Source organism: Tamandua tetradactyla, chromosome 14 (assembly GCF_023851605.1).
Source record: "Tamandua tetradactyla isolate mTamTet1 chromosome 14, mTamTet1.pri, whole genome shotgun sequence".
In the NCBI taxonomy this organism is placed as follows: Eukaryota; Metazoa; Chordata; class Mammalia; order Pilosa; family Myrmecophagidae; genus Tamandua; species Tamandua tetradactyla.
Window position 1 is genome coordinate 43,640,774 of NC_135340.1, and position 24,333 is coordinate 43,665,106.

At 37.8% G+C, this 24,333-nt stretch overlaps 1 pseudogene; it reads left to right on the plus strand.

The window, feature by feature from the left end:
• Nucleotides 1–1,774: 1,774 nt before the first annotated feature.
• LOC143655404 (olfactory receptor 4F21-like) lies at nt 1,775–22,829 on the plus strand (annotated as a pseudogene).
• The last annotated feature ends 1,504 nt before the right edge of the window (nt 22,830–24,333 follow it).

Consider the following 24,333-nt stretch of genomic DNA (forward strand, 5'->3'; position numbering starts at 1 on the left):
GCACATTCTATTCCCACTCATGGTCCTAATGGATTATACTGGGGGAAATTATTCCCTGACCTCATATAGGGAAAATATGGAGTCAATTTCCTAGGATTCCCATAGTTTCTGGAGCATTTGTTACCATCAGCTGATGCCTGGGTCCAGAGCTGAAGAAAGAATGGTCAAGATGCACATTGTTTAATGGAACTGGTGTCCATCATTCTGAAAGGTTATTGAGCACATGTGAGCTGAGATCATCATGATTAGAAGTAAAAAGTAAAAAGGGCTTGGGTGAAATGAGGTTGGAATAGCTGAGCTTCTTTGTGTTTCATTCTTAGGATAATTACAATTGCTTTTGGCTCCTTAAAGGAAGGAATTTTCAATTGCTTTGAAGTCAGGAGACCTGAATTTTATTTCATTGTCTGCACTATCTGCTTGAAAAGGTGAGTTATCATGCCTAAAGTGTTGAAGCCAAAATATCCAAGAGGAATAGCAACAAGGTTTTATGGGACCTAGACTCCAGAGAATTTCTGATTCTTTTAAGATTTTCTTAGAAAACAAAATAACTAAATTTCTTGTTTTTTCTTCCACCTGTTAAAAGAGCCTCCACTCACTGTTCTCAACATGAACTCAAAGTTTGAGAATTAACTAAGTGTTAGAACCAATTCCTGATATGTCTTGAACAAAAGATGGGATCCTCTGTAAAAAGGACGATACAAATAGCAGTATTTGGTGTTGTTACCACATCTGACTTCACTATACATTTTTAACTTTTTTCTTTGGATATATTGCTTCAGTCAATTTTAAATGACTGAATATGTTATAGTGAGACTTTTTCAAAATTTCCCCTACTAGGCAACAATAACAGGTACTCATTCTAAAAAAATATTGATAATAACTTTACTCACTGTCAAATAGTATTTTAATAGCATTAAGATTCAAGTATTTGAAAGCCGCTTGGCATGCTTTTTATCTTGATGACTCTGTGGATCTCTGTAGTTTTTACATGCTGTCCTTAAAAAAATTATTTTGTTTCAGTGAAGACAGCATTATTTCTCAGCTTCACATTGAATTACCAAAATCACTAACCTAGAATAGAGCTCTCAAAAGCCCCCAAATTCTAGCAAAGAACCAACATGCTCCTTGCAAATTTTGATTTAAAGTGAGTCTAATTTTGAAATATGTGTTGGAACCATCCATGTTGCAAGATATCAGAGGAGCACTCCTATGCATTTTATGCCATTGCCACTCTTCGATTCAGTGTTTTTTCACTCATTGGCTATTCTGTGTTTGATTTATGCCTGAGATTACTTAGATGTGAAATAAAAGAATGATTGAAAAGCATGGGCTCAAGAGTGTGTGCTGACTAATGTGATAATGAGTTAGAACATTCCAAATACAGTTGACTATGCATTACATGGAAAATAGTTTTTTGAATATACTATTAATGGGATTAAAGAAGCAAGAGATACAGAAGAAGCAAGTAAGGTAGCACACTGTTAAGGGAATATTCTCCCACAGGATCCTCTTTGCCTTCAATTCCTTCTTTCTACTTAGTTATCCCACCTGATTTCAACCCTTGCTCCTCTTATATAACTTCTAATTATCCTATTCATTTATCTTCCTTTCACCTTCCCAGTGTTTTTTCTAAACTCATATTTTGTCGCATGTAATCTACTCACAATATTGTTTATGGACAAACAACACATCAATGTGCAGTGCCCTCCTTTCTAAAATCTTCCTTAATTTTTGCCTTCAGCATACTTCTGTTTCTTCTCTACTGATTGAGTCAATGGATAGAACAAACGTCTCTGTGGTGTCTGAAATTATATTGGTTGGACTTACAAGTTCATGGGAGATTCATTGCTTCCTTTTTTGGTTCTTCACTGTCCTCAACGTAGGGATTATCCTGGGAAACCTCTTCATTGTGCTCACAGTTATTATTGACTCTCATTTGCATTCCCCCATGTACTTTCTACTGGCCAACCTCTCTCTTCTTGATCTGGGTATTTCCTCTACCACCATTCCCAAAATTATTTCTGACCTTTTCACTGAGTGCAACATCATTTCTTTTCCAAAATGCATGATACAGATATTTTTTATTCATTTCATGGGAGGAGTTGAGATGGTGCTGCTCATAGCCATGGCATATGACAGGTACATAGCAATCTGTAAGCCTCTCCATTACCTGACCATCATGAGCCCCTGTTCTAGTTGATTCCATGGATGAGCTCCATTTGTAGACTCAGGCTAATTTGTATGTTGAGCAAGTCTCATCTGAAACAGCTATAAAATATTAGTCTCAGCTCTTTCTGGTACTTTCAGGTCTGGTGAACTCTACATTAATAACTTCTGCTCCCATATTAGTCCAGGAAACTTCCCTGCTGCCAAGAAAACCCACGAGCCATACCCGAGGAAATAATCCTCAAATCACAGCGTGCTCTGGGCCTGACTTGCCTTTAGTTTATTCTGGCCTAGATTCTCCCTCCTTCATCTTAATATGCTGTTCTTCTGGAACTACAGTTCCCCACTGAGAGTAAACAACAGGAGCATATTGGCATGATATAATGACTTATGGGATGGTATATTGTTCACTGTATAGCAAAAAGGCCCTCTATGGGGGCAAACAGGAGAAATTTCCTTCTTAGGGTAATTGTGCTTCTCCTAAGCAACTACGTTGCTTTACCTTATCTTATGGACACTATGATTCATGTAATTGACCACATATCTTTTTCATTAATATGTCTTTCATATTTTTATAATATTTCTGCAGCTCGATTTTTCCCTATGAATTTTTGCAATGACACTACTCCTTAAAAATTAATTTGGGATCACCCATAATTCATCTACTGCTGTTGTTTTTGAGTAAATTATTCCCATTGTTTCTGGACAAGTGAAAATGAAATACAGCTCAATACAAATATACCTCTCACCAAAATAGATCCTTGACATTTTTAGGTCTTCACGATAACCAGAGATCAGATTCTCTGTATCTATATGTCAAAGATAAAGCCAAGGATGGGCCACAGTGGCTTAGCAGGCAGAGTTCTCGCCTGCCATGCCAGAGACCCGGGTTCAATTTCCCAGTGCCTACCCATGCAAAAAAAATTAAATTAAATTAAAGATAATAAATAAATAAAAAGATAAAGCCAAGTTCCCAAGAGAAATGTTCTAGGCTTGTCTCAATGGCTGGCCACAGGTTCTTTTGAATGCTTATCTCACTCTCAGGTAAGCATGCTCTCATTATAGACAACTCTAGGAAATTCCATACAGGTTTTTCTTTTACATTTATATCTGCAAACTTTTTCTCAAGTAATCTTTCCCAAAATGTTTGAGAAAATTGATGTAACGAAATACAAGTATACTTGTACCCAATCTACTCAGGAAGGTAAAGGTAAAAATGCTTCAAGGATAGGGGAGGTGCTGGGATCTGGACTCTTTGAATCTGGCACTGTATTTCAGCAGAATAAAAAGGTGATGAAAGGACTCAAGTCCACATTCTGGTATCACTTCTCATTGGCCCCCATGGGAAGTCTGACGTCCATGTGCCACAACTACAGCTGCACCATCAGCCAGGGAAAACAAGGCTACATGGGCACACAGTCTGTACGGGCATCACCTGAAGTGTGGGGAATCAAAAGGTTTTTCTGACTGCAAGTTTGGCAAATTCCCCATATGCTACTTTGTTTTTTTCAGGAATGTTCCTCTTTCAAGTTAACCAATTTGTCAACCAGGGTCACAAAAGATAATCAAGTCACATTTGTTGTGAACAGCAAAAAGATCTCAAAACTGTGCAATCATTTTTTTTATTTGCTCAGTAAATTCCACAAAAGTCATGTGCATGCACTATACATGGACAATAAACAGGGGGAAGATGCCATCAACTTAGGAACCAGTTTCCTTTTCAGACCCCTGCACAGGTTTCATAGCAACTCCTGAAAAGTGACTTTCTGGAGGCTGTGCTGTTCTCCTCTCCAGGACACATGCTGCTGAGCATAGAGTTCCTAGGATTTCTGACCTTCAATGACACCAATGAGCAGTTTTGTGATTCTTACTCAGTTGCCAAAAAAATAGCACATTCCATTTGGAAAATGTTCATACTTAACCTTCAACTGTATTCTTTTGTAGGCAATGTTGGCTTACTAGGCCGCTGGAATACTTGAAACCTCAGTATTCCTTACCTTCCCTATCTTACTTCTCTCAGATGGCTAGTCCAGGTATGTATGATGAGATAAGGCAGGTCATCATGGCTCATCTCAAGGAAATAGAGAGTAGTATCATCTACATCATATCCTGGGTGTGGATGAGCCTCCTGACAGAGGAGTTCTTGCCACTGACAGTCCCATGAGTAACACTGAGTCCCACATGAGGCCTCATTGTGAAGAACTCCACCACTGGGCCCTCCAGGATGTTTCCCACTTGGACGGTGACTACAATGGCCACAGTATCCTGAAGCTGCTGGAAAGGTGGTGGTAGGCCTGGGTGATCTTGACTGGCCTTGAGATCAGCATCACTGTCATGGACAAAGACAACATAAGGACTGCCCTTAATAAAAAGGACGCACTCAAGCCTGCCATGGTACAGCCACACCATCAGTCTTGTAGTGAACGAAACCATCAAAAGCCAGGGATGGTCCAGAACATGCTCAGCATTGTGTGCAATATTTGCAAGCGGGCACACTGCTCACCCAGGGCGATGGAGAAGCTGGTAGAACTGCAGAAGTATTAACTGCCACAATATCATCTTCTATGGGACATTCTGTCCAGGTGGAACATATTCTTCCACATGCTTCAGTTGCTTATCAAACAGAAAAAGGCATCAACAAGATGTCTTGTTGAGTGCAACTTCTGAGAATTGATCATTGTGACCAGTGGGAGGTCATGCAGTCTGTGTGCCATGTGCTCAAGATCTTGGAGTCCACCAGTCAGGAGATGAGTGTGCACATGTCCATGCTGAGCCACGTCATCCCCATGGTGCACCTGCTCACCCGCAAGATCCAGGCACTATTTAAGGAGATGCTAGCATTGACCCTTGGCTTAGCAGATATTCTGTCACTCTCTATGACTCCAGTACATCTTTGCTATGCTGTTGGACCCTCCCTACAAAGCTTTCTTATTTACAGAAGCAGAGACCAAACAGTACAAGCAGAATTTAGTCAAGGAGCTAGAAATATAAACTTCTATCTTGGCTGATAAACCTGATTCCAATGGGTGTGATGCAGGCTCACCCTCGAAGGACTCTGTTGAAGAGGAAAACCTATGATCATTCATGGCCAAAGTGAAAAAAAATCGGCAAGGAAAAAACAAGTTACCTGAAAACATGGTGCTTAGGTATTTGAAGGACAAGGTGCTCAAACACAGCTCTGGTCCCTTAACCTGATGGAACTTAGAGAAGTCCTCCTGGTCTGTGCTGGCCTCTCTGGCTGTCAGGTTTCTGGGCTGCCTCCAGGGTATCATCCCTTTGGAAATTCTATTTGGCACACCCACTGAAAGCAGTAGCTTTAGCCAGTCCATGCTCACAATGGAACATTTGAAAACCAGATCTTTAAATCTTCCCTTAATATACTTTCAGTATTGAAATGTATTGATGGTGCCACCAGACAGGAGGTGGTATTGTTTGTCAGGCCTCTACAGTGCCAGCACCCGAGGCTGCTGAACTGCTGGGATCCAGCCAAGTACCACAACAGATCAGAGATTACTTGACTTCACCGAGGTTCACTTCCAGCTCTCAGCTTAATGTCTTCAGGTGTCTTATCACTCCTGGTTCCTCAGGCTGTGCCCAGGAGACAGGTTTTTATAGAATCCACTAGAACCTATGATCTAGAAATAGTGGATTCTTTGAAATATATATGTCAAACATAAAATATGATAGGTTTTAATTAATAACTGTAAATTTTTAAAGTTGGGGGTCACTGGTTAGTGTTACCAGGATGGCAGAAGGACATAAAGGATTTTTATTCTGTAGGTCTTTTCTTTTCTTTTATCTACAGAATGTAAATCAGGCACTGAATTTTACTCAAACACTGCTTTAACCACAGCACAACAGTGTGTGTGGCTTTCCAGGGATGTCTGCAGATGAGAGGTGGTGAGAAAACCCTCCATCCCAGGCTGGTTCTACTGGCAGCTCCCTGTCCTCAGAGGGTAACAGTGGACAAGAGGGAAGGGAACTCTACCACCATAAAGACCTAGCATTTGAAAGCAAGACAGAGTTTAGATGTCTTACACAGTCTCAGTTTTATAGGTATTTGTTAAAGAGTCTGTCCCTTGTGTGCTTGCATCCAGGGTCTATGTGGTCAGAAATCTCAGAGAAACACTGCCTGTTCAACATGAGCATCTCTGAAATGTTAATCACAGTTCTTAAATTCATGCTTACTACTTCACCAGTGCACAATATGACAAGTTTACAGAGATAGTGAGTTTATTAAATCATTAAGTTTCTAATTTAAGAAATTTTTAAAAGGCAGCTCTTTTAAAAATTGTGCTGATCCTAGTTTGAAGAAATTATGTATAAAATTATTTCTTAAAGAGATAGTTCATTCACAGAGAAGCTTGTTAAATTATAGTTGTAAGAATAGTTTTAGATGTTTGCGTTTCCTTTTTATTAGGGAATTTAGAATTCTAAGGACATCATAATGAAGTATCTGTTGTCAGATTCTTTTTACAAAATGTCTTTAAAGTTGTTGCCCTCACATCTACAAAAGAACGCATTTTCCCAATTCAGACAGATTAAATATTCTGGGTGAAACAGGTCACTCACTTTCCTATGATTTTTGAGAAAGTCGTTTTGTTAAAATACTGTCCTTATACTTAATGTAAATTTGCACTGACTGTGTTTTAGTGTATTTATAAGTGGTGAACTCAGTTTCTGAAATAAACACTTTATTTGCAATTAAAAAAAGACAACCTTTCAAGGAGATCTCCAACCTAGCACTCTAAATTTGTAAACACGTGTAGCTATTCACAGATAAACATTTCTGTAATTGATATCAGGAGAAAAATCAGTTTATTCTGATTCATCTAATGAATATAGGCATTGTCCTTACGTGGAAGAGTACCTGGACTTATTTCTTTAAATTTAATTCCTGACACTGTGCATGAAGGTATGCCTGTCCACCCTAAATCTATTTTCACTCCCTCTCCTAAGCAATGTGTACCCCAAGAACCTCCACCTGAAATGTGATTATTTTATTTTACTTCAATCTTTCCTCTTCCCGTGTGCTTCACTAGACAACTTTTAAAATACTTTTCTTTTAGGGAAACCAATGTGACTCCAAGACCCAACCCCCCAGAGAAATGAATAATGGATTGGGTGCTGGTCTTGCCAGTAGCATCAGTGGGCCACTGTCCTGTGCAGCTAATTGGCTTCTTTATCATTAGAAAAAACCTTATATATAGCTTTGTCTTAGAGGTGATGACTATGTACAGAAAAGGAGACTAAGCTCTCTGAATTTACCCCTAAAAATGCACTTCTCCTGACTGATCCGGGAGGTATCCCTGCTGCCCTGACTCTATCCCTCTCAACTCCCTTCCAATTACTACTCTTCTATGAAATATTTATGTCAGATATTTTCTCCTTATTGTTAGTCCACACCATCTGTCTTCAGTACTCAATTTTCAATCATTGAATCATATTATGTCTCTTGGAATTAATTCCACACACAGCTCTTTAATACTTTTAATTAATTTCTCTAGTGTGAAGATTTTTCAAGGTTCATGTGTTTCTGATCTTTATGTTAAACTTCATTTTTTGACTCATGTTAAACTTCATTTTCCTTTGTACAAAAGAAGAAATAATGGAATTGGGAAAAGCAATGTCCAGTGAAAGAAAGCAATTGGTCTCTTAGGGGGGAAAGGCAGATAGAAATTAAAACTCAGGCAATAGAGGGTACTTTCAGATAGGTTAGAGTGACTACTTCAAAATATAAATAATTCTAGCTTTTTCCATGATTTTTTATTAAGTAGGTATATAGTATTATGGAGGAAAAAACATTAGGCTAGAAAATTAGATGTATGATTTCTGTCACTAACTAGCCTTTTAAGTTCACTGGTTTGTTTAGTTTTAGAATGAACTAAACTAGCTCTTAATCTCAAAATTCTTCTCACTTCTGTACAAAATGTAATTCTAATGTTAATCCTTTGTTTTGTTTAAAATAGTTGTCTACAATTCTTGTTTTCATAGTTGTCTCTCTGAGGCCCTGAATGACTGACAAATTTTTAATCTCTTGTCTGAAAAGATAACAAATTCTACTGCAGACTTGGGCCTCATCTGTGGTTCACAGTAGCATTACACAGCTGTGCATAGATCATTACAATAGATTATTGAACATTTGAACATTTTCAGTATTCCCCCAAAACTAAGAATAAAAGTAAGAAGAACACCCAAAACAACCCATACACCTGTCCCTTCTATTATTTATTTATTTGTCTTTTCTTTTTCTTACTCATCTTGTCTATACACTGGATGAAGGAATGATCTGTCACAAAGTTTTCATAATCACATGGTCACACCTTAAAAACTCTATAAGCATTCAATCATTTTCAAGAGTAAAGGCTATTGGATTACATTTTAATAGCTTATGATTTTCCCTCTAGCTACTACAATGCACCAAAAACTGAAAAGGGATATCTATATAGTGATATACTGCATAAGAATAACCTCCAGAATGACCTCTTAATTCTATTTGAAATCTTACAGCCACTGAAAGTTTATTTTGTTTCATTTCTCTCCCCACTTTTGATCAAGATCACTTTCTCAATCCCACAATGCAAGGGCCATGCTCATCCCCAGGAGTCAAGTCCTACATTGCTGGGGAGATTTACACCACTGGGAGTCATGTCGCACATAGTGGAGTGGACAGTGAGTTCACCAGTGGAGCTGGCTTAGAGAGAGAGGCCACATCTGAGCAGGAAAAGGGGTTCTCTGAATATGCTTTTAGGCATATTCATAGGCTTAGACTATCCTTTGCAGGAATTAGTTTCATAAGGGCCAGTCTCAAGTTCGAGGGTCTGGCCCATCATATTGGCAATTTACAATGATTGTGAGGTTATCAGGTCTTCCCCACATGAGGAAGGTTAATATTTCCACCTTTCCCTCAGTCTTTCAAGGGGACTTTGCAAGTAATTTTTACATTCCTGCCCAGATTACACTGACATGTATCAGGACATCACAACAATTCGTATAAACCTATAAGATTTCACTCCCTATTCAAGTTTCCACATAGTTATGGTGTTGAATAAGCTTATCATACACTTTAAATTATATAGTGTGTTACCAAAAATTTTTAACCAATAAACCTCCCTTCCTTTGGTCTCACACAGAAGTTGAAGATTTAAAATACAGTCAATTTTATCCTTTACTCTTTAATCCTACCCAGCTCACCTCCATTCATATCTTTAATTAAAATTCGATCATTTTTTTCAGATTTTTAACAGTTCCTGTATGGGGCAATGCTGACTTTCATAGCTAATTGAAGAACTCTAGCTCTGAGTCTCATGTGTCTCTCAATTTTAAATAATTCCATTGTTCCCAAGAGAAAGAAAATCACTAAACATGTCCTCACCAAATGATAAATTTAACCTCCTCATAACTCTTGTCCCTCCCATTACTTACCTCTGCTGTTGCTGTGGTAGTACTGATGTTTTCCTTTTGAACATAGCTCATAACATGCAATAGCAGTTTTTCCCCTGTACCCTGAAGTTAAACACTTTTTGTACACGAATCATACTGTGAAGTAATTCTTGCAAGAACTAATTTATATTTCTAATGGTAATAGGTGGGACATGTAGGTATATATAACACCTTTCAATCTTGTTCATCTTCAATATGCTAATATTACTTATAGTCCCATTAGAGAACTCCTTTCATTTCTATCTATTCCATTACATTGGAGTTCAACCTCATTGGCTAACTGTTAACTTATCTCTAGCTTTTATGTATCTCTAAGTCCCCTATATTCTGTATTATAAGCCTCTGATTATACCTTTATGGTAGTCATAAAAGTGGAATCATGCAGTATTTATCTTTTTGTGCCTGACTTATTTCACTCAGCATTATGTTCTCAAGGCTCATCCATCTTGTCATGTGCTTCAGTACATCATTTTGACTTACTGCTGCATAATATTCCATCATATGTGCATACCATTTTGCTTATCCACTCATCTGTTGATGAACATTTGGTTTGTTTCCATCTTTTGGTGATTGGGAATAATGCTGCTATGAACATCAATGTGCAAATGTCTGTTTGTGTCAATGCTTTCAGCTCTTCTGGGTATATACCAAGTAGTGTTATTGCTGGGTCACAGAGCATCCTGATATTTAGTTTCCTAAGGAACTGCCAAACTGTCTTCTACAGTGGTTGTTCCATTATACATTCCCACCAGCAATGCATAAGTGTCCCAATTTCTCCACATCCTCTCCAACATTTATAGATTCCTGTTTGTTTAATAGCAGCCATTCTTATAGGTGTGAGGTGGCATTTCATTGTAATTTTGATCTGCATTCCCCATATAGCCAATGAAAATGAGCATCTCTTCATGTACTTTTGAGCCATCTGTATTTGCTCTTCAGAAAAATGCCTATTCATATCTGTTCTAATTTGCTAGCTGCTGGAATGCAATATACCAGAAATGGAATGGCTTTTAAAAACAGGAATTTAATGAGTTGCTAGTTTACAGTTCTAAGGCCGAGAAAATGTCCCAATTAAAACAAGTCTAAAGAAATGTCCAATCAAAGGCATCTAGGGAAAGATACCTTGGTTCAAGAAGGACGATGAAGTTCAGGGTTTCTCTCTCAAGTGAGAAAGCACATGGTGAACACAGTCAGGGCTTCTCTCTCAGCTGGAAGGGCACATGGTGAATATGGCATCATCTGCTAGCATTCTCTCCTGGCTTCCTATTTAATGAAGCTCCCTGGGAGGCGTCTTCCTTCTTCATCTCCAAAGGTCGCTGGCTGGTGGACTCTCTGTTTTGTAGTGTTGCTCTCTCTGAATCTCTTTGAATCTCTCATTCTCCAAAATGTTTCCTCTTTCATAGGACTTCAGAAACTAATCAAGACACACTCAAATGGGTGGAGACATGTCATCCCCTAATCCAGTTTAACAACCATTCTTAACTAAATCCCATCAACCAGGGAGATTATCTCATTACAGTTTCAAATATACAGTATTGAACAGGAATAATTCTACCTTTAAGAAATGGGATTTATATTAGAACATGGCTTTCCTTAGGGGACATACTTCCTTTCAAACCAGCGCAATATCTTTAGCCCATTTTAAAATTGGATTGCTTGTTCTTTTGTTGTTGAGTTGTATGATTGTTTGTGTATGCAGGATATCAACCTTTGTCCAAAATATGATTTCCAAATGTTTTCTACCATTGAGCTGGCTGCCTCTTCACCTTTTGGACAAAGTCTTTTGAGGTGCAGAAACATTTGATTTTGAGGAGTTCCCATTTATCTAATTTTTTCTTTTATTGTTTGTGTTTTGGGTGTAAAGTTTAGGAAGCTACCTCCTATTACTAGGACTTGAAGATGTTTCCCTACATTTTCTTCTAGAAGCTTTGTGATGTTTATATTAGAAGCTTATATTATGCTAAGTATACCATTATATACTTATATAATTTATATAACTTATATTATTATATATAGTATATAATAGTATACTATTATACTAGAAGCTTATATTTAGATGTTTGATTGATGTTGAGTTAATTTTTATATAGGGTATAATGTAAGAGGCCTCTTTCATTCTCTGAGCTATTTGATATCCAGTTCTTCCATGCCCATTTATTGAAAAGACTATTTTGTCCCACTTCAGAGGATTTGAGTGTCTTATCAAAAATCAGTTGACCATAAATTTGGTGGTGTATTTCTGCACCCTTGATTTGATTCCATTGGTCAATGTTTCTGTCTTTGTGCCAGTACCATGCTGGCTTTACAACAGGTTTTAAAGTCAAGGAGTATTAAACCTCCTACTTTGTTCTTCTTTTTATAGATGCTTTTAGGTATTCAGGGACTCTTTCCCTTGCAGATGAATTTGGTAGTTAGCTTTTCCAGGTCTTCATGATAGGTTGTTGGAATTTTGATTGGTACTCTGTTAAATCTGGAGATCAATTTACGAAGAATTGACATTCTAACTATATTTAGTCTTCCTATCCATGAGCATAGAATGTCTTTCCACCTATTTAGATCTTCTTTGACTTCTTTCAGCAATGTTATGTCGTTTTCTGTGTGCAATTCCTTTACGTTCCTGGTTAAGTTCATTCCTAGGTACTTAATTATTTTAGTTTCTATTTTGAATGGAAATTTTTAGCTAACTGACTCCTCAGTTCAGTCATTGCTTATGTATAGAAATGTTACTGATTTTTGCACTTTAATATATCCTGCCACCTTGCTGAATTTGTTTATTAGCTCAAGTAATTTTGCTGTATATTTCTCAGGATCTTCCAGGTATAATATCATGTCATCAGCAAATAATGAAAGTTTCACTTCTTCCTTTCCAATTTGGTTGGTTGCCTTTTATTTCTTTGACCTGCCTGATTGCCCTAGCTAGAACTTCTAGCACAATGTTGAATAATAGTGGTGACAGTGGGCATCCTTGTCACATTCCTGATCTTAGGAGAAAATCTTTCAGTCTCTGCATTAGGAACAATGCTGGCTATCAGTTTTTCATATATTCCTTTATCATATTGAGGTAATCACCTTTGATTCCTATCTTTCGGAGTGTTTTTGTCAGAAAAAGATGTAGAATTTTGTTGAATGCTTTTTCAGCATCAATCGAGATGATCATGTGAATCTTCCCTTTTGATTTGTTAACATGCTGTATTACATTAATTGATTTACTTGTGTTGAACCATCCTTGTATTCCTAGTATAAACCCCACTTGGTCATGGTGTATAATTCTTTTAATGTGCTGTTTGATTCCATTTGCTCATATTTTGTTGAGAAATTTTGCATCTATGTTCATTAGGGAGATTGGCCTGTAGTTTACCGTCCTTATAGCATCTTTATCCAGTTTTGGTATTAAAATGATATTGGCTTCATAAAGTGAGTTAGGTAGAGTTTCTTTTTCCTTAATTTTTTGGAAAAGTTTGAGCAGAATTTTCCTTAATTTTTTGGAAAAGTTTGAGCAGAATTGGTATTAGTTCTTTGTGAAATGTTTGATAAAATTCCCCTGTGATGCCATCTGGCCCTAGGGTTTTCTTTGTAGAAAAATTTTTTATGACTGATTGAATCTCTTTACTTGTGATTGTTTTGTTGGAATTTTCTATTTCTTCCTGAGTCAGTATAACTTGTTTGTATTTTTCCAGGAACTTTTCCATTTCATCTAAGTTGTCTAGTATGTTGGCATATAGCTGTTCATAATATCCTCTTATGATTATTTTTGTCTTTGGGGTCTGCAGTAGTGCATCTCTTAGCATTTCTGATTTTGTTTGTTTGCATCCTCTCTCTTTTTTCTTTGTCAGTCTTGTCAGTGTCCCATCAATTTTATTGATTTTCTCAGGAAATCAACTTTTGGTTTTATTGATACTTTCTGTTGTTCTTTTGTTCTCCTGTTCATTCAACTCTGCTTTAATCTTTGTTATTTCTCTTCTTATATTTGCTTTAGTTTGTTGTTCTTTCTCAAGTTCCTCCAAGTGAATTAAGTCCTCAATTTTTGATCTTTCTTGTTTTTTTAATATAGGCATTTAGGGCAATAAATTACCCTCTCAGCACAGCCTTTTCCACATCGCATGCATTCTGATGAGTTGTATTTTCATTTTCATTTGTCTCCAGATAGCTACTCACTTCTCTAGCATTTTTTTTCTTTGACCCACTGGTTGTTTAAGAGTGTGCTGTTTAATCTCCATATATTTGTAAATGTTCTCAATCTTTGGTGACTATTGAGATCCAGCTTCACTACATCATGATCCAAGACTAAGTGCTTTGAATAATTTCAATGTTTTTTTTATATATATAAAGGCCTATTTTGTGCCCCAGCATATGTTCTATCCTGGAGAATGTTTCATGAGCAATAGAGATGAATGTATATCCTTGCATTTTGGGATGCAATGACCTATATATTTCTAATTCAATTATTAAGTTTTTTAACTTATGTTTTCATGTTGATCTTCTGTCTGGTTGTTCTATCTATAGAGGAGAGTGGTTTATTGACGTCTCCTACTATTATTGTTGAAATATCTATCACTCCTTTCGATTTTGCTGGTGTCTGTCTCCTGCATTTTGGAGCTCCTTAACTGGGAACATATACATTTATAATTGTCATATCTTCTTGGTGAATTGTCCTTTTACTTAATATATATGTACTTCTTTGTCTCTTATGAAGTCTTTACATTTAAAGTCTATTTTTTCTGATATTAGTAGAGCTACTCTTGCTTTCTTTTGGTTACAACTTGCATGGAAAATCTTTTTCCATCCTTTCACTTTCAATCAATTCGTATCCTTGTGTCTAAGATGAGTCTCTTGTAAGCAGCATGTAGCTGGATTATATTTCATAATCCATTCTGCCTATCTGTATTTTTAATTGGTAAGTTTAGTCCATTAACATTCAAAGTTATTGCTGAAAGGTGTTTCCTGTGTCCACCATCTTATATTTTTTGTTGTATTGTTAGAAATATACATTGTTTTCCCTTTATGTCTTTTTATCCTTTAAATTACCATTATGGGTACTCTTAAATTCTGTGCCCTCCTCTAGACCTTCCTCTCCTGACTTTTTTTTCAACTGGCGGAACTCTCTTTAGTTTTTCTTGATGGGCTCATTCCTTGCTGACAAAGTCTTTCAGGATTTGTTTGTCTGTGAAAATTTTAATCTTTCTCTCAGTTTTGAAGTACAATTTGGCTGGGTACAAATTCTCGGTTAGATGTCTTTCTCTTCCAGGATCTTAAATATATCATACCACTGCTCACTTGCCTCCACGGTGCCAGTGGAGTAGTCTGAACTCAGTCTTATGTGGTTTCTCTTGTATGTAGTAGATTGTTTTTCTCTTACTGCTTTCAGAATTTTCTGTTTTTCTTCACATTTGACAGACTGATTTAGTATGTGTCTTGGGGAAGGTATCCTCAACTACTCTTCCTAGCCCTTTAGTCTTCTCTTTTCTTTCTAGAACACCAATAATTTTGACATTTGTGCACTTTGTTTTGTCTATCATGTCCCTGAGATCCAATTCAAGTTTTTCCATCTTTTTTTTTGCCATTTTACGTTTTAAGTGTTCAGAATCAGTTATCCTGTCCTCTATAACATTTTTCTCTCTTCTGACTCTTCAAATCTGCTGTTGTGTGCTTCTAGCATGTTTTTAATTTGGTCCACAGAGTCTTTAATCTCTCTGATAGGTGCTAATTTTCTATTTACTCTTTCAAATTCCTCTTTCTGCTCTCCTGCTGTTTTCTTGATCTCCTTTCTGTCATTAGCCATCCAACTAATTTCATTAAGTAGAGTTATATGAAAATCTTTGATTAGTTGTTCTAAGATGTGTGTCCCCTCTTGTGTTTTAATTTGATCATTAGGATGGGCTATAACTGTCTGCTTCGTGATATGTTTAGTGATCTGTTGTAAATATCTTGATTGATTTACTTTGGGTGTTGATTTCCTTCAATAGTCTAAAGCCTTGCTTGCAGGGGTGGATTGTGGTAGGATGCAGGGTATAGGGCATGGCACAAAAGTGAAGCAATGTGTTCCAGCACAGATATAGGTGCAAGTTGGGGGTGTTAGGCTGGTGCTTGTGAATACAAGTGCCAGCAGCCAGGGAGGATATAGCTGTGAGGATTCACAGGTCTGGGAAGCATAACCCTGTGGTACACTAGTTTAGAGTGTGTGTCCTTTGTGTGCATGTGCTAAGCTATGGCAGTGGGTCAGCTTATTCCTTTGTGGGCTGGGGACAGATGTGACCTGGCTGTGCAGGTCAGTGCTTTCACAGAGCTGGAAAGTATGACTGAAGACTATGCACATGTGCAGGTCTAAGAGTGCCATAAATTGAGGTGCAGAGTCAGAGGAAGGGGCGGGGTGAAGATGTGCACCACTGTTGGAGGGGAGTTGGGTGTACCCTTGGTATGAAGGAACGCACCAGCAGTCTTTGTGCACTGATGACAGCCCACAGGAATCAGGGAGGGGAAGATAGTGCTCAGGAGGAGTGCAGGAAAGGTGGATTAGGTTGCACTTGGGGTGGGGCTGTAGGACGGGTACACACTCAGGGGTTTGGGGGGAACTTAGAATGCAGAGAGTGGGGGCAGGTAATGGTTTCCTAGTACATTGGGTGTGGGGTGAGTCATGAGTCATGGAGCTGTGCTAATGAAAGTGGTATATTCAAGGAACACAGTTTGGCTTCCTTCCTAGTCCCCATCTCCCTATCCACGCACTCCCTTGGGCTCTGTGCTTCTGTGTTAGGCTCCAGTCCTCTGCCTCTCAATTCCCCAGCTTCTGCAACCATGGTCGCCCTATATGCTGTGGAAGACTCTCCTAGGTCAACTGCACTCCTGAGTCAGTGTCTCAATAGCCTTTCTGTCCCTTCTCTAACTTTTCCTTGTAACAGGGCTGAACTCAGTCTACCCTATTCGGCCATCTTCCCAGAACTCTGCTTGTGCTATTAATTCTTGTTTAAAATTGTATATTAATGTTTCAAATATACATTAACTAAAATATTTTTAAGTTTTTAACATTATTTTGACAAGTGTGGTTTTGATAGTAATTGTGGCAAAATGTTTGCTTGAGACAGTTTCCAAAATTATTTTAATACCTTAAATATAAAAGATATGAAGGATGTGTTTTTATTACAAGGAAAAAAGAGGATAGTTTTATCTTAAGATAAAATGAATGGCTGTTACAGAAAGAGAAAATTGTAGGACAATGCGTGGATAGATATAATATATTGCTGAAGGTTTATAGAAAAGGAAATTATTGTCAAAGTTAAAAAAGATTGAATGAATCTATCTATAAATTTTTGAAAACTTTACTGTTAAATAGTATACTGATGCAAAATTAAAATTAAGCTTTCTTTCTGTTAAAGTGACAAAACTTTCTTGGACTGTTGGCCTGTTTTAGTGAAAAGTTATGTCTTTTCTAAGTAATTGGTGTAAAAAGCAGAGTCTGTGTTTTATCAAAATAACTTCTTTTATTTAGTTGGCTTTATCATGTCCTTGGCTATGGAAGAAAAATTAATCACTTACTGTTTGAAAAGGTTAAGTTTTTTCTCTCAGCTTTAGTTAAGTAAAAAAAAAACAACATTGTTTCAAACCTGAAAACTTTTAATATTTTGCTTTCTCAAAATCAAATGGATACTTACAAGCAAGCAATAAGTCCTGTTATATTCTTAATTTCCACTAAAATATACTCTGGCAAATATTAACTGGTCACAAAAACCTTTGGTTATATAAACACTCAGTTACAGTTGTCTATAATAATTGCTTATCTTGATACAACATTTTCTAAACAACCAATTGACCTTCACCATTGAAAACAATTTATTGATATCTTTAAATGTAAATTGAAAGCAGACCAAATACCAGATAACTCTTGCATTAATCAGGGTATCTAGAGAAACGGAACCAACAAGAGATATCTGTAAATACAAGATTTATTAGTGTTTAATGCAACCATGGGAATGCAAGAGTCACAAATCCATAAGGCAGGCTGTGAGGCTGCAAAGTACAATGAAGGGTCTCAGTGAACTCCGTGAAAGAAGCTTATGGGCTGAAGAAGCAGTGAAAAGTATCTCTTCTACTTTAAAATCTTCAGCTGACTGGCTCAAATCCAACTGATTGGATTATCTTATTAGCAGGAGACGTGCCCTTAGTTGTTCATAGATGTGATTAACCAAAGCTGCAATCAACTGAATGATGATTTAGCAAACCAGCCTTCTGGTTTATCAACCAGCCATAAAATATCCTTGCAGTAATGGTTAGGCCAGTGTTTGCCTGACCAGAAAACCGGGCAGCATCACTCAGCCAAGCTGACAGCAGAACCAACCATCACAACCCAGGACCAATTCAGATAAAACACCCTTAAGATTCTGTTCCTTTGAAACTCCTGCTAATATCAAAATTTGCACTACTCACAGTCTTATAAGATATACATTTATGATGAGTAGGAATCATAAATAAGGGAATTATTATGGTAGTGAAGTAAATAGGACAGGAAAATTGGAATAAAATACTGTTGCAATTAGGTGAGAACAATGATAATCTAGAATCCCCAAGGAAAATTTGCAACTCACCTTGGTCTTTCTTGTCTCCAAACGTCCAACTTGTACATGGATGACCAGAAGGAGGAGCTGACACCTTTTGTCATAAAGCTAAATGTGAACCTGCCCAAGGAGTTAGACAAGCTGAAAGAGGAGATTTAGCAGAAGTTGAAGGAGTTGTGGTCTATCAACCATTATCTCAGATTTTTCCTTCTAGCTGCTTCAGAATATAGGAGGTTAAAATAAATAAATATTTTTTATCATCACAATTGACTGTTTTTTTCTTTTTTGCAAAAAGTGACATAAATATAAAAAAAAATCAATAAATTTTAAAGCACAGTACAACATTTAGTAGTAGAACAGATTTTAGAGTTTGGAATTGTAACCCATACCAAACTCTAAAATTGTAGGTTTTTAATTCTAACTGATCTAAGGTTTTAGAGGCTAAATGAAATATCAGTATGATGATTCAGCATGCATACTTATTTGTTGACCTTACTTTCTCTGTTTAACTCCACCATCACCTTAATCTTTCTATCCCATTATTTAGGTGTACTTGGGCTGTGGACATTCGAACTTATCATGTTGGAAGAGGCTGTCTGTAATATGAGGTAGGGAGTTGGAAATAGCTGATGTTCTGTAGAGGCTAGGGCCACTAGATTTCAGGACTTATCTAGTCCAGAGATGCATTTGGAGGTTGCAGGTTTCAGGAAAGTTATCCTACTATATGGAACTTTTTTATAATCTTATATTGCACTAGGTGGTCTTTAGGATTGGCTGAAATGGTTTTGGTTGGGGTTTGGCAAGTTGTGATAGGTAACAATGTTTAATGGAAGCTTGCATAAGAGGGACCTCTAGAATGGGCTTTTGACTGTATTTGAACTCTCTCAGCCAATGATACTTTGTTACAATCCTTTTCCCCCTTTTGGTCTGGATGGAACTTTTGGACTCATCCTTGGGAGTCATATCCCATTCTGCCAGAGAGACTTTCACCCCTGGATGTCCCGTGTAGGGGGTGGGGGACAAAGATTTCACTTAGAGTTCAACTTAGAAAGAATGAGGCCATGTCTGAATAACAAAAGAGCTCCACCAGAAGTAACTCTTTGGTATACCTGTAGATAGGATAAGCTTCTCCACTTTATACATGAGCTTCACCAGAATAAGCCTCAAGATGAAGGGCTTGACCTATTGATTTGGGTGCCCTTAGTGTTTGAAACAGTATCAGGGGATTCTCTGATGGTAAAGTTTAATAGTTCCATATTTTCCTCCCATCTCTCAGGGGTCTTTGCCAATACTTTTTGATTATCTGTGTAATACATTCTAGAAAAAAAGCCATTTGAATCCATTATGGGTGACTTCTCACTCTCCCTTATCTCAGTAAATTTAAAAATGCCCATGAACACATATTTCTTGTCCTAAGTGGAACTTGTTTCCCACCCACGAGCAAATCTTTCCCCCAATGCAGTGATATTCTTACACCTTTCTTCTTTCCTTGTGTTTCATCACCAAATAGCTCTTCTGATATGTTGCCTGTTTGGAAAACACCATGACTCAGAATTTGTTCCCAAGAGAAATCAATGAAGATCTGATTATTAGAAGTAACCATAGGTCACTATAATCTGGTACTACTAATTAATTGTATTCTCTTTGGGAAGAAATTTAAATACTTTTCTTTCAGAGGTGATTACACTGCAAAGGAGAAATAAAAATCATGTAGCATGGTACAGACCCTAGAACAAAGTAGGTAATTCAAGACAACACCCCTAATGTTAAACAACAACCACAGTGATCTTTCTCTTCTTACCTGTCCTTTCCACTTTTTGTGTTTCTCTTCCACTTGTTTACTTTGAATCTATCTCCTATTATTCTAATCCTTTAGGCACAAATTTAGAGTTTTCACCAATAAATTATGTTTGCAGAAGGTAGACATATAATTTAGAAGATATTTCTAAGAGAATTGACATTTATGTCTCTATTTTCTGAGATGCTATTTCAAGGATCTTGTCTGTTTCACCATTTTCATCATCATCTTGTATGTTGAATCACATTTTCCCATTGTGGAATGAAAATACGTCCATGTCTTTCACATTCCATTCCCACCCATGGTCCTAAAGGACCAAATGAAGGAAAATTCTTTCCTGCTGTCATGTAGGGAAAGATGACACCAATTTCCTAGGTTTCTCATAGTTTTTGGAACATTCGATAGCATCAGTGAATGCCTGGGTCCAGTGTTAAAGAAGAATGGCCAAGCATCACATGGTTTAATGGAACCATTAACCATTTAGTGTCCATCTTTCTGAAAAGTGTGTTTATCACATGTGAGCTAAGGTGGTTATAAGGAGAGATAAAAAAGAAAAAAAGATTTTGATGAAATGAAGTTGGGACAGCTGAGCTTCTTTGTGTCTCATTCTTTAGAATGGTTACAATTGCTCTAGGCCCCTTTAGGGAAGGAATTTTCAATTGCTGTGAAGTCAGGAGACCTCAATTCTATTTCATATTCTGCATCATCTACTTGAAAAGGTGAGTTCCAATGACTAGAGTGTTAAAGTCAAAATATCCAAGAAGTATTGCAACCAAGTCTTATGTGACCCAACCTCCAGAGAATTTATGATTCTTTAAGATTTTCTAAGAAAACAGAAAAAATTTCTTGTCTTTTCTTCCACCATTGAAAGAACCTCCACTCACTGTTATGAACATGAACTCAAAGTTTGAGAATTAACAAAGTGTTAAAACCAATTCCTGATATGTCATAAAAAAAAAGATGGGGTCCTCTTTTAAAAGGGTAATAGCAAATAGTGGTATTTGGTATGGCTACCAAGTCTGATTTTACTTCACATTTTCAGTTTTTTTCTTTAGATATATTGCTTCAGTCAGCCTTAAATGACTGAATATGTTACACTGAGAGTTTTTCAAACTTTCCCCTTAGAGGTAACTATAACAGAATTCTAAAAATTTATTGACAGTAACTTTACTCACTGTCAAATAGCATTTTTGCAGCATTAAGATTCAAATATTTGAAGACCAATTAGCATGAACCTTATTTTGATGACTTTCTGGGTCTCAGTAGTTTTCACATGCTGTTTGTGTACTATGAATAAAATCATTTGTTTCCGTGAAGACAACCCTATTTTTCAGCTTTATGTTTGAATAACTAAGGTCACAAAAGCTAAAACAAAGCTCTCAAAAGCACCAAAACTTTAGCAAAGTACTGAAATGCCCTCTTTTGAATTTTAATTTTAAATGAGTCTAATTTTTCAGTTAGAAAGAATTGTAAAAGAACGATTGGAGGTTGTGAGCTCTAAGAGCATGTACTGACTAATGTAATAAAGGTTAGAACATTCCAAATGCAGCAGACTACCCGTGAGATAAAGTATAGTTTGTTGAACACATATGGGATTAAAGAAACCAGAGATACAGTACAAGAAACAAGCAAAGAAGCACAATGATAGAGAAATATTACCCAGTATGAACATCTTTGCCTCCTAATTCCTTCTCTCTACCTGCTTATTCCTGCCTGATCTCATTCTTTTCCCTTCTTATCTAATTTCTAATTATCTTATTTCTCCTATTCATTTATCTTCCTTTTACTCTCCCAGTGTTTTTTATAAGCTCATATTTTGCTGCATGTAATGTATTACCCACAATATTGTTGATGGACAAGCAACACATCAATGTGCAGTGCCCTTCTTTCTAAATTCTTCCTTAACTTTTGCCTTCAACATACTTCTGCTTCTTCTCTGCTGGCCAAATCAATGGATAGAACAAATGTCTCTGTGGTGTCTGGATTTGTATTGATTGGACTTACAAGTTTGTGGGAGATTCACCACTTCCTTTTTTGGTTCTTTACTGTCTTCTATGTGGGGAATATCCTGGGAAACCTCTTCATTGTGCTCACAGTTATTATTGACTCTCATTTGCATCCCCCCATGTACTTTCTACTGGCCAACCTCTCTCTTCTTGATTTGGGTCTTTCCTCTACCACCATTCCCAAAATGACCTCTGACCTTTTCACTGAGTGAAACATCATTTCTTTTCCAAAAAGTATGATACAGATATTTTTTATTCATATCAGGGAAGAGTTGAAATGGTGCTGCTCATACCCATGGCATATGACAGGTACACAGCAATCTGTAAGCCTCTCCATTACCTGACCATCATGAGCCCCCAAATGTGTATTTCCTTTGTAGTGGCTGCCTGGATAGTGGGGATCATCCATGCTGTTTCCCAATTTCTTTTTGTCATAAACTTGCCCTTCTGTGGCCCTAATAAAGTAGATAATTTTTTACTGTGATTTTCCACGGGTCATGAAACTGGCGTGTGTAGATACTTACAAACTGGAGTTTGTAATGATTGCTAACAGTGGGTTTATATCCCTGGCCACCTTCTCTTTAATTATATCCTATGTCTTGATTTTGCTCACTGTCTGGAAGCATTCTTCAAGAGATTTGTCCAAAGCTTTTGTTACATTGTCAGCTCACATCGCAGTGGTGATTTTGTTTTTTATGCTGTGCATGTGTGTGACCTTTCCCTACAACATCCTTGGATAAGTATTTAATTATTGTCAATTTTGCTGTCACTCCTGTCTTGAATCATGCCATTTATACGTTAAGGAAAAAAGACATGAAAGAAGCCATGAGAAGACTGGGCAAACAGATTGTGGGTCACAGTGCGATCTTATGACAAATGGTATAGACCAAGAATACAGGATTCTGCAACCTCAACAAGAACACTGAGAGCCACATATTTATCATCATTATCTGGTAAGGGCAACCAGTAAAGTAGATAGTGCAACAAAGAAATGCCTGTAGAAAATGAGCTTAGGGATAGGGGGCCAAGATGGTGGCTTAGTAAGGTGCACGTGTTTTAGTTCATCCTCCAGAGCAACTACTAAATAACCAGAAACAGTACAGAACAGCTCCCAGAGCTACAACAGAGACCGGACATGCAGCATACCCCAGTCTGGACCAGCTGGACTGGCTGTGGGTCTCCGCAACAGTGAGTTCCCCGAGCCGTGCACACTTCCCAAAGCTGTGGCAGCTAGCAGCTGGCACCCCTCCCCCACAAGAAGCCTCCCAGACTGGCTGCAAGTCTCTGGACCAGCTGCGAGTCTCGGAACAGTGAATTCCCCAAGCAGCGGTGGCCAGCGACTGGTGCCCCTCCCCCACAGGTGGTTTCCCAGAGGGAAAGGAAAGAGTCTCCAACAGTATCAGGGACTAAGTCCAACCAAACACCAATAGGGGCATTAATAAACAAATTCTGACTATTAAAAATAGGCCCCCAGCTCACGCGAAACTGATCAAGGAGGAAGTCGCCTATTGGACTAACTGAAAAAGAGGAAAGGGGATGAAACAGAGCCTTCTGTGGCTGTTTCTACAGAGACTTGGTTGTCTCTGGACTCAGCACCGGGATTACACAGGATGCAACTGCCCCTAACGCAGAAACAGCCTGCTTGCAGGGCTGTTTACCACCTGAACCTTTGCGACGGGAAGGGTGAAATGCAACTCAGGTGGAATTCCTCTCTCAAGGAATTCAGATCCCAGGACTTCACAATTTGAAGCCATTAAAATCAGCCTACAACCTTTCCGCTGTCTCCACCACGCCCCCAGCAGGGAGAGCCTTCCAAGGTTAAAGGAGCCACAACATATTTTGCTGGTGGGACCTGCAGACAGACAAGCAAAACATACTGGGCAGGATAAGAAAAACAGGGCCCAGAGACTTCACGGGATAGTCTTTCAACCTGCTGGGTCTCACACTCAGGGAAAACTGATGCAGGTGATTCCTTCCCCTGGAAAGGAGGCCAGCTTAGTCTGGGAAAACCCGGTTGGAGTCTGTAATACCTATATAGACCCTCCTAAGGGTAGGGATGGAAAAGGTACTTTACAAGCAAGACAAAAAACAAAAAAAATAACAACTGAAAATTTACCCTCTGTTAAACAAAACTTAAGCTACAGGCCCAGAAAAAGCTGAACTAAAGGTCAATGAACAGATAGACAACAAACTCATCTAGCAAGAAAACCCTAGGTAAGATAAGTGAAAGCAATCTCCAGAATAAACTAATTAAGGTAATTAAATGTACAGACACCAGCAAAAAATAAAAAAACCACACCACAAAAATTGAAGATATGGGCCAGTCAAAGGAACAAACCAATAGTTCAAATGAGATACAGGAGCTGAGAGCACTAAT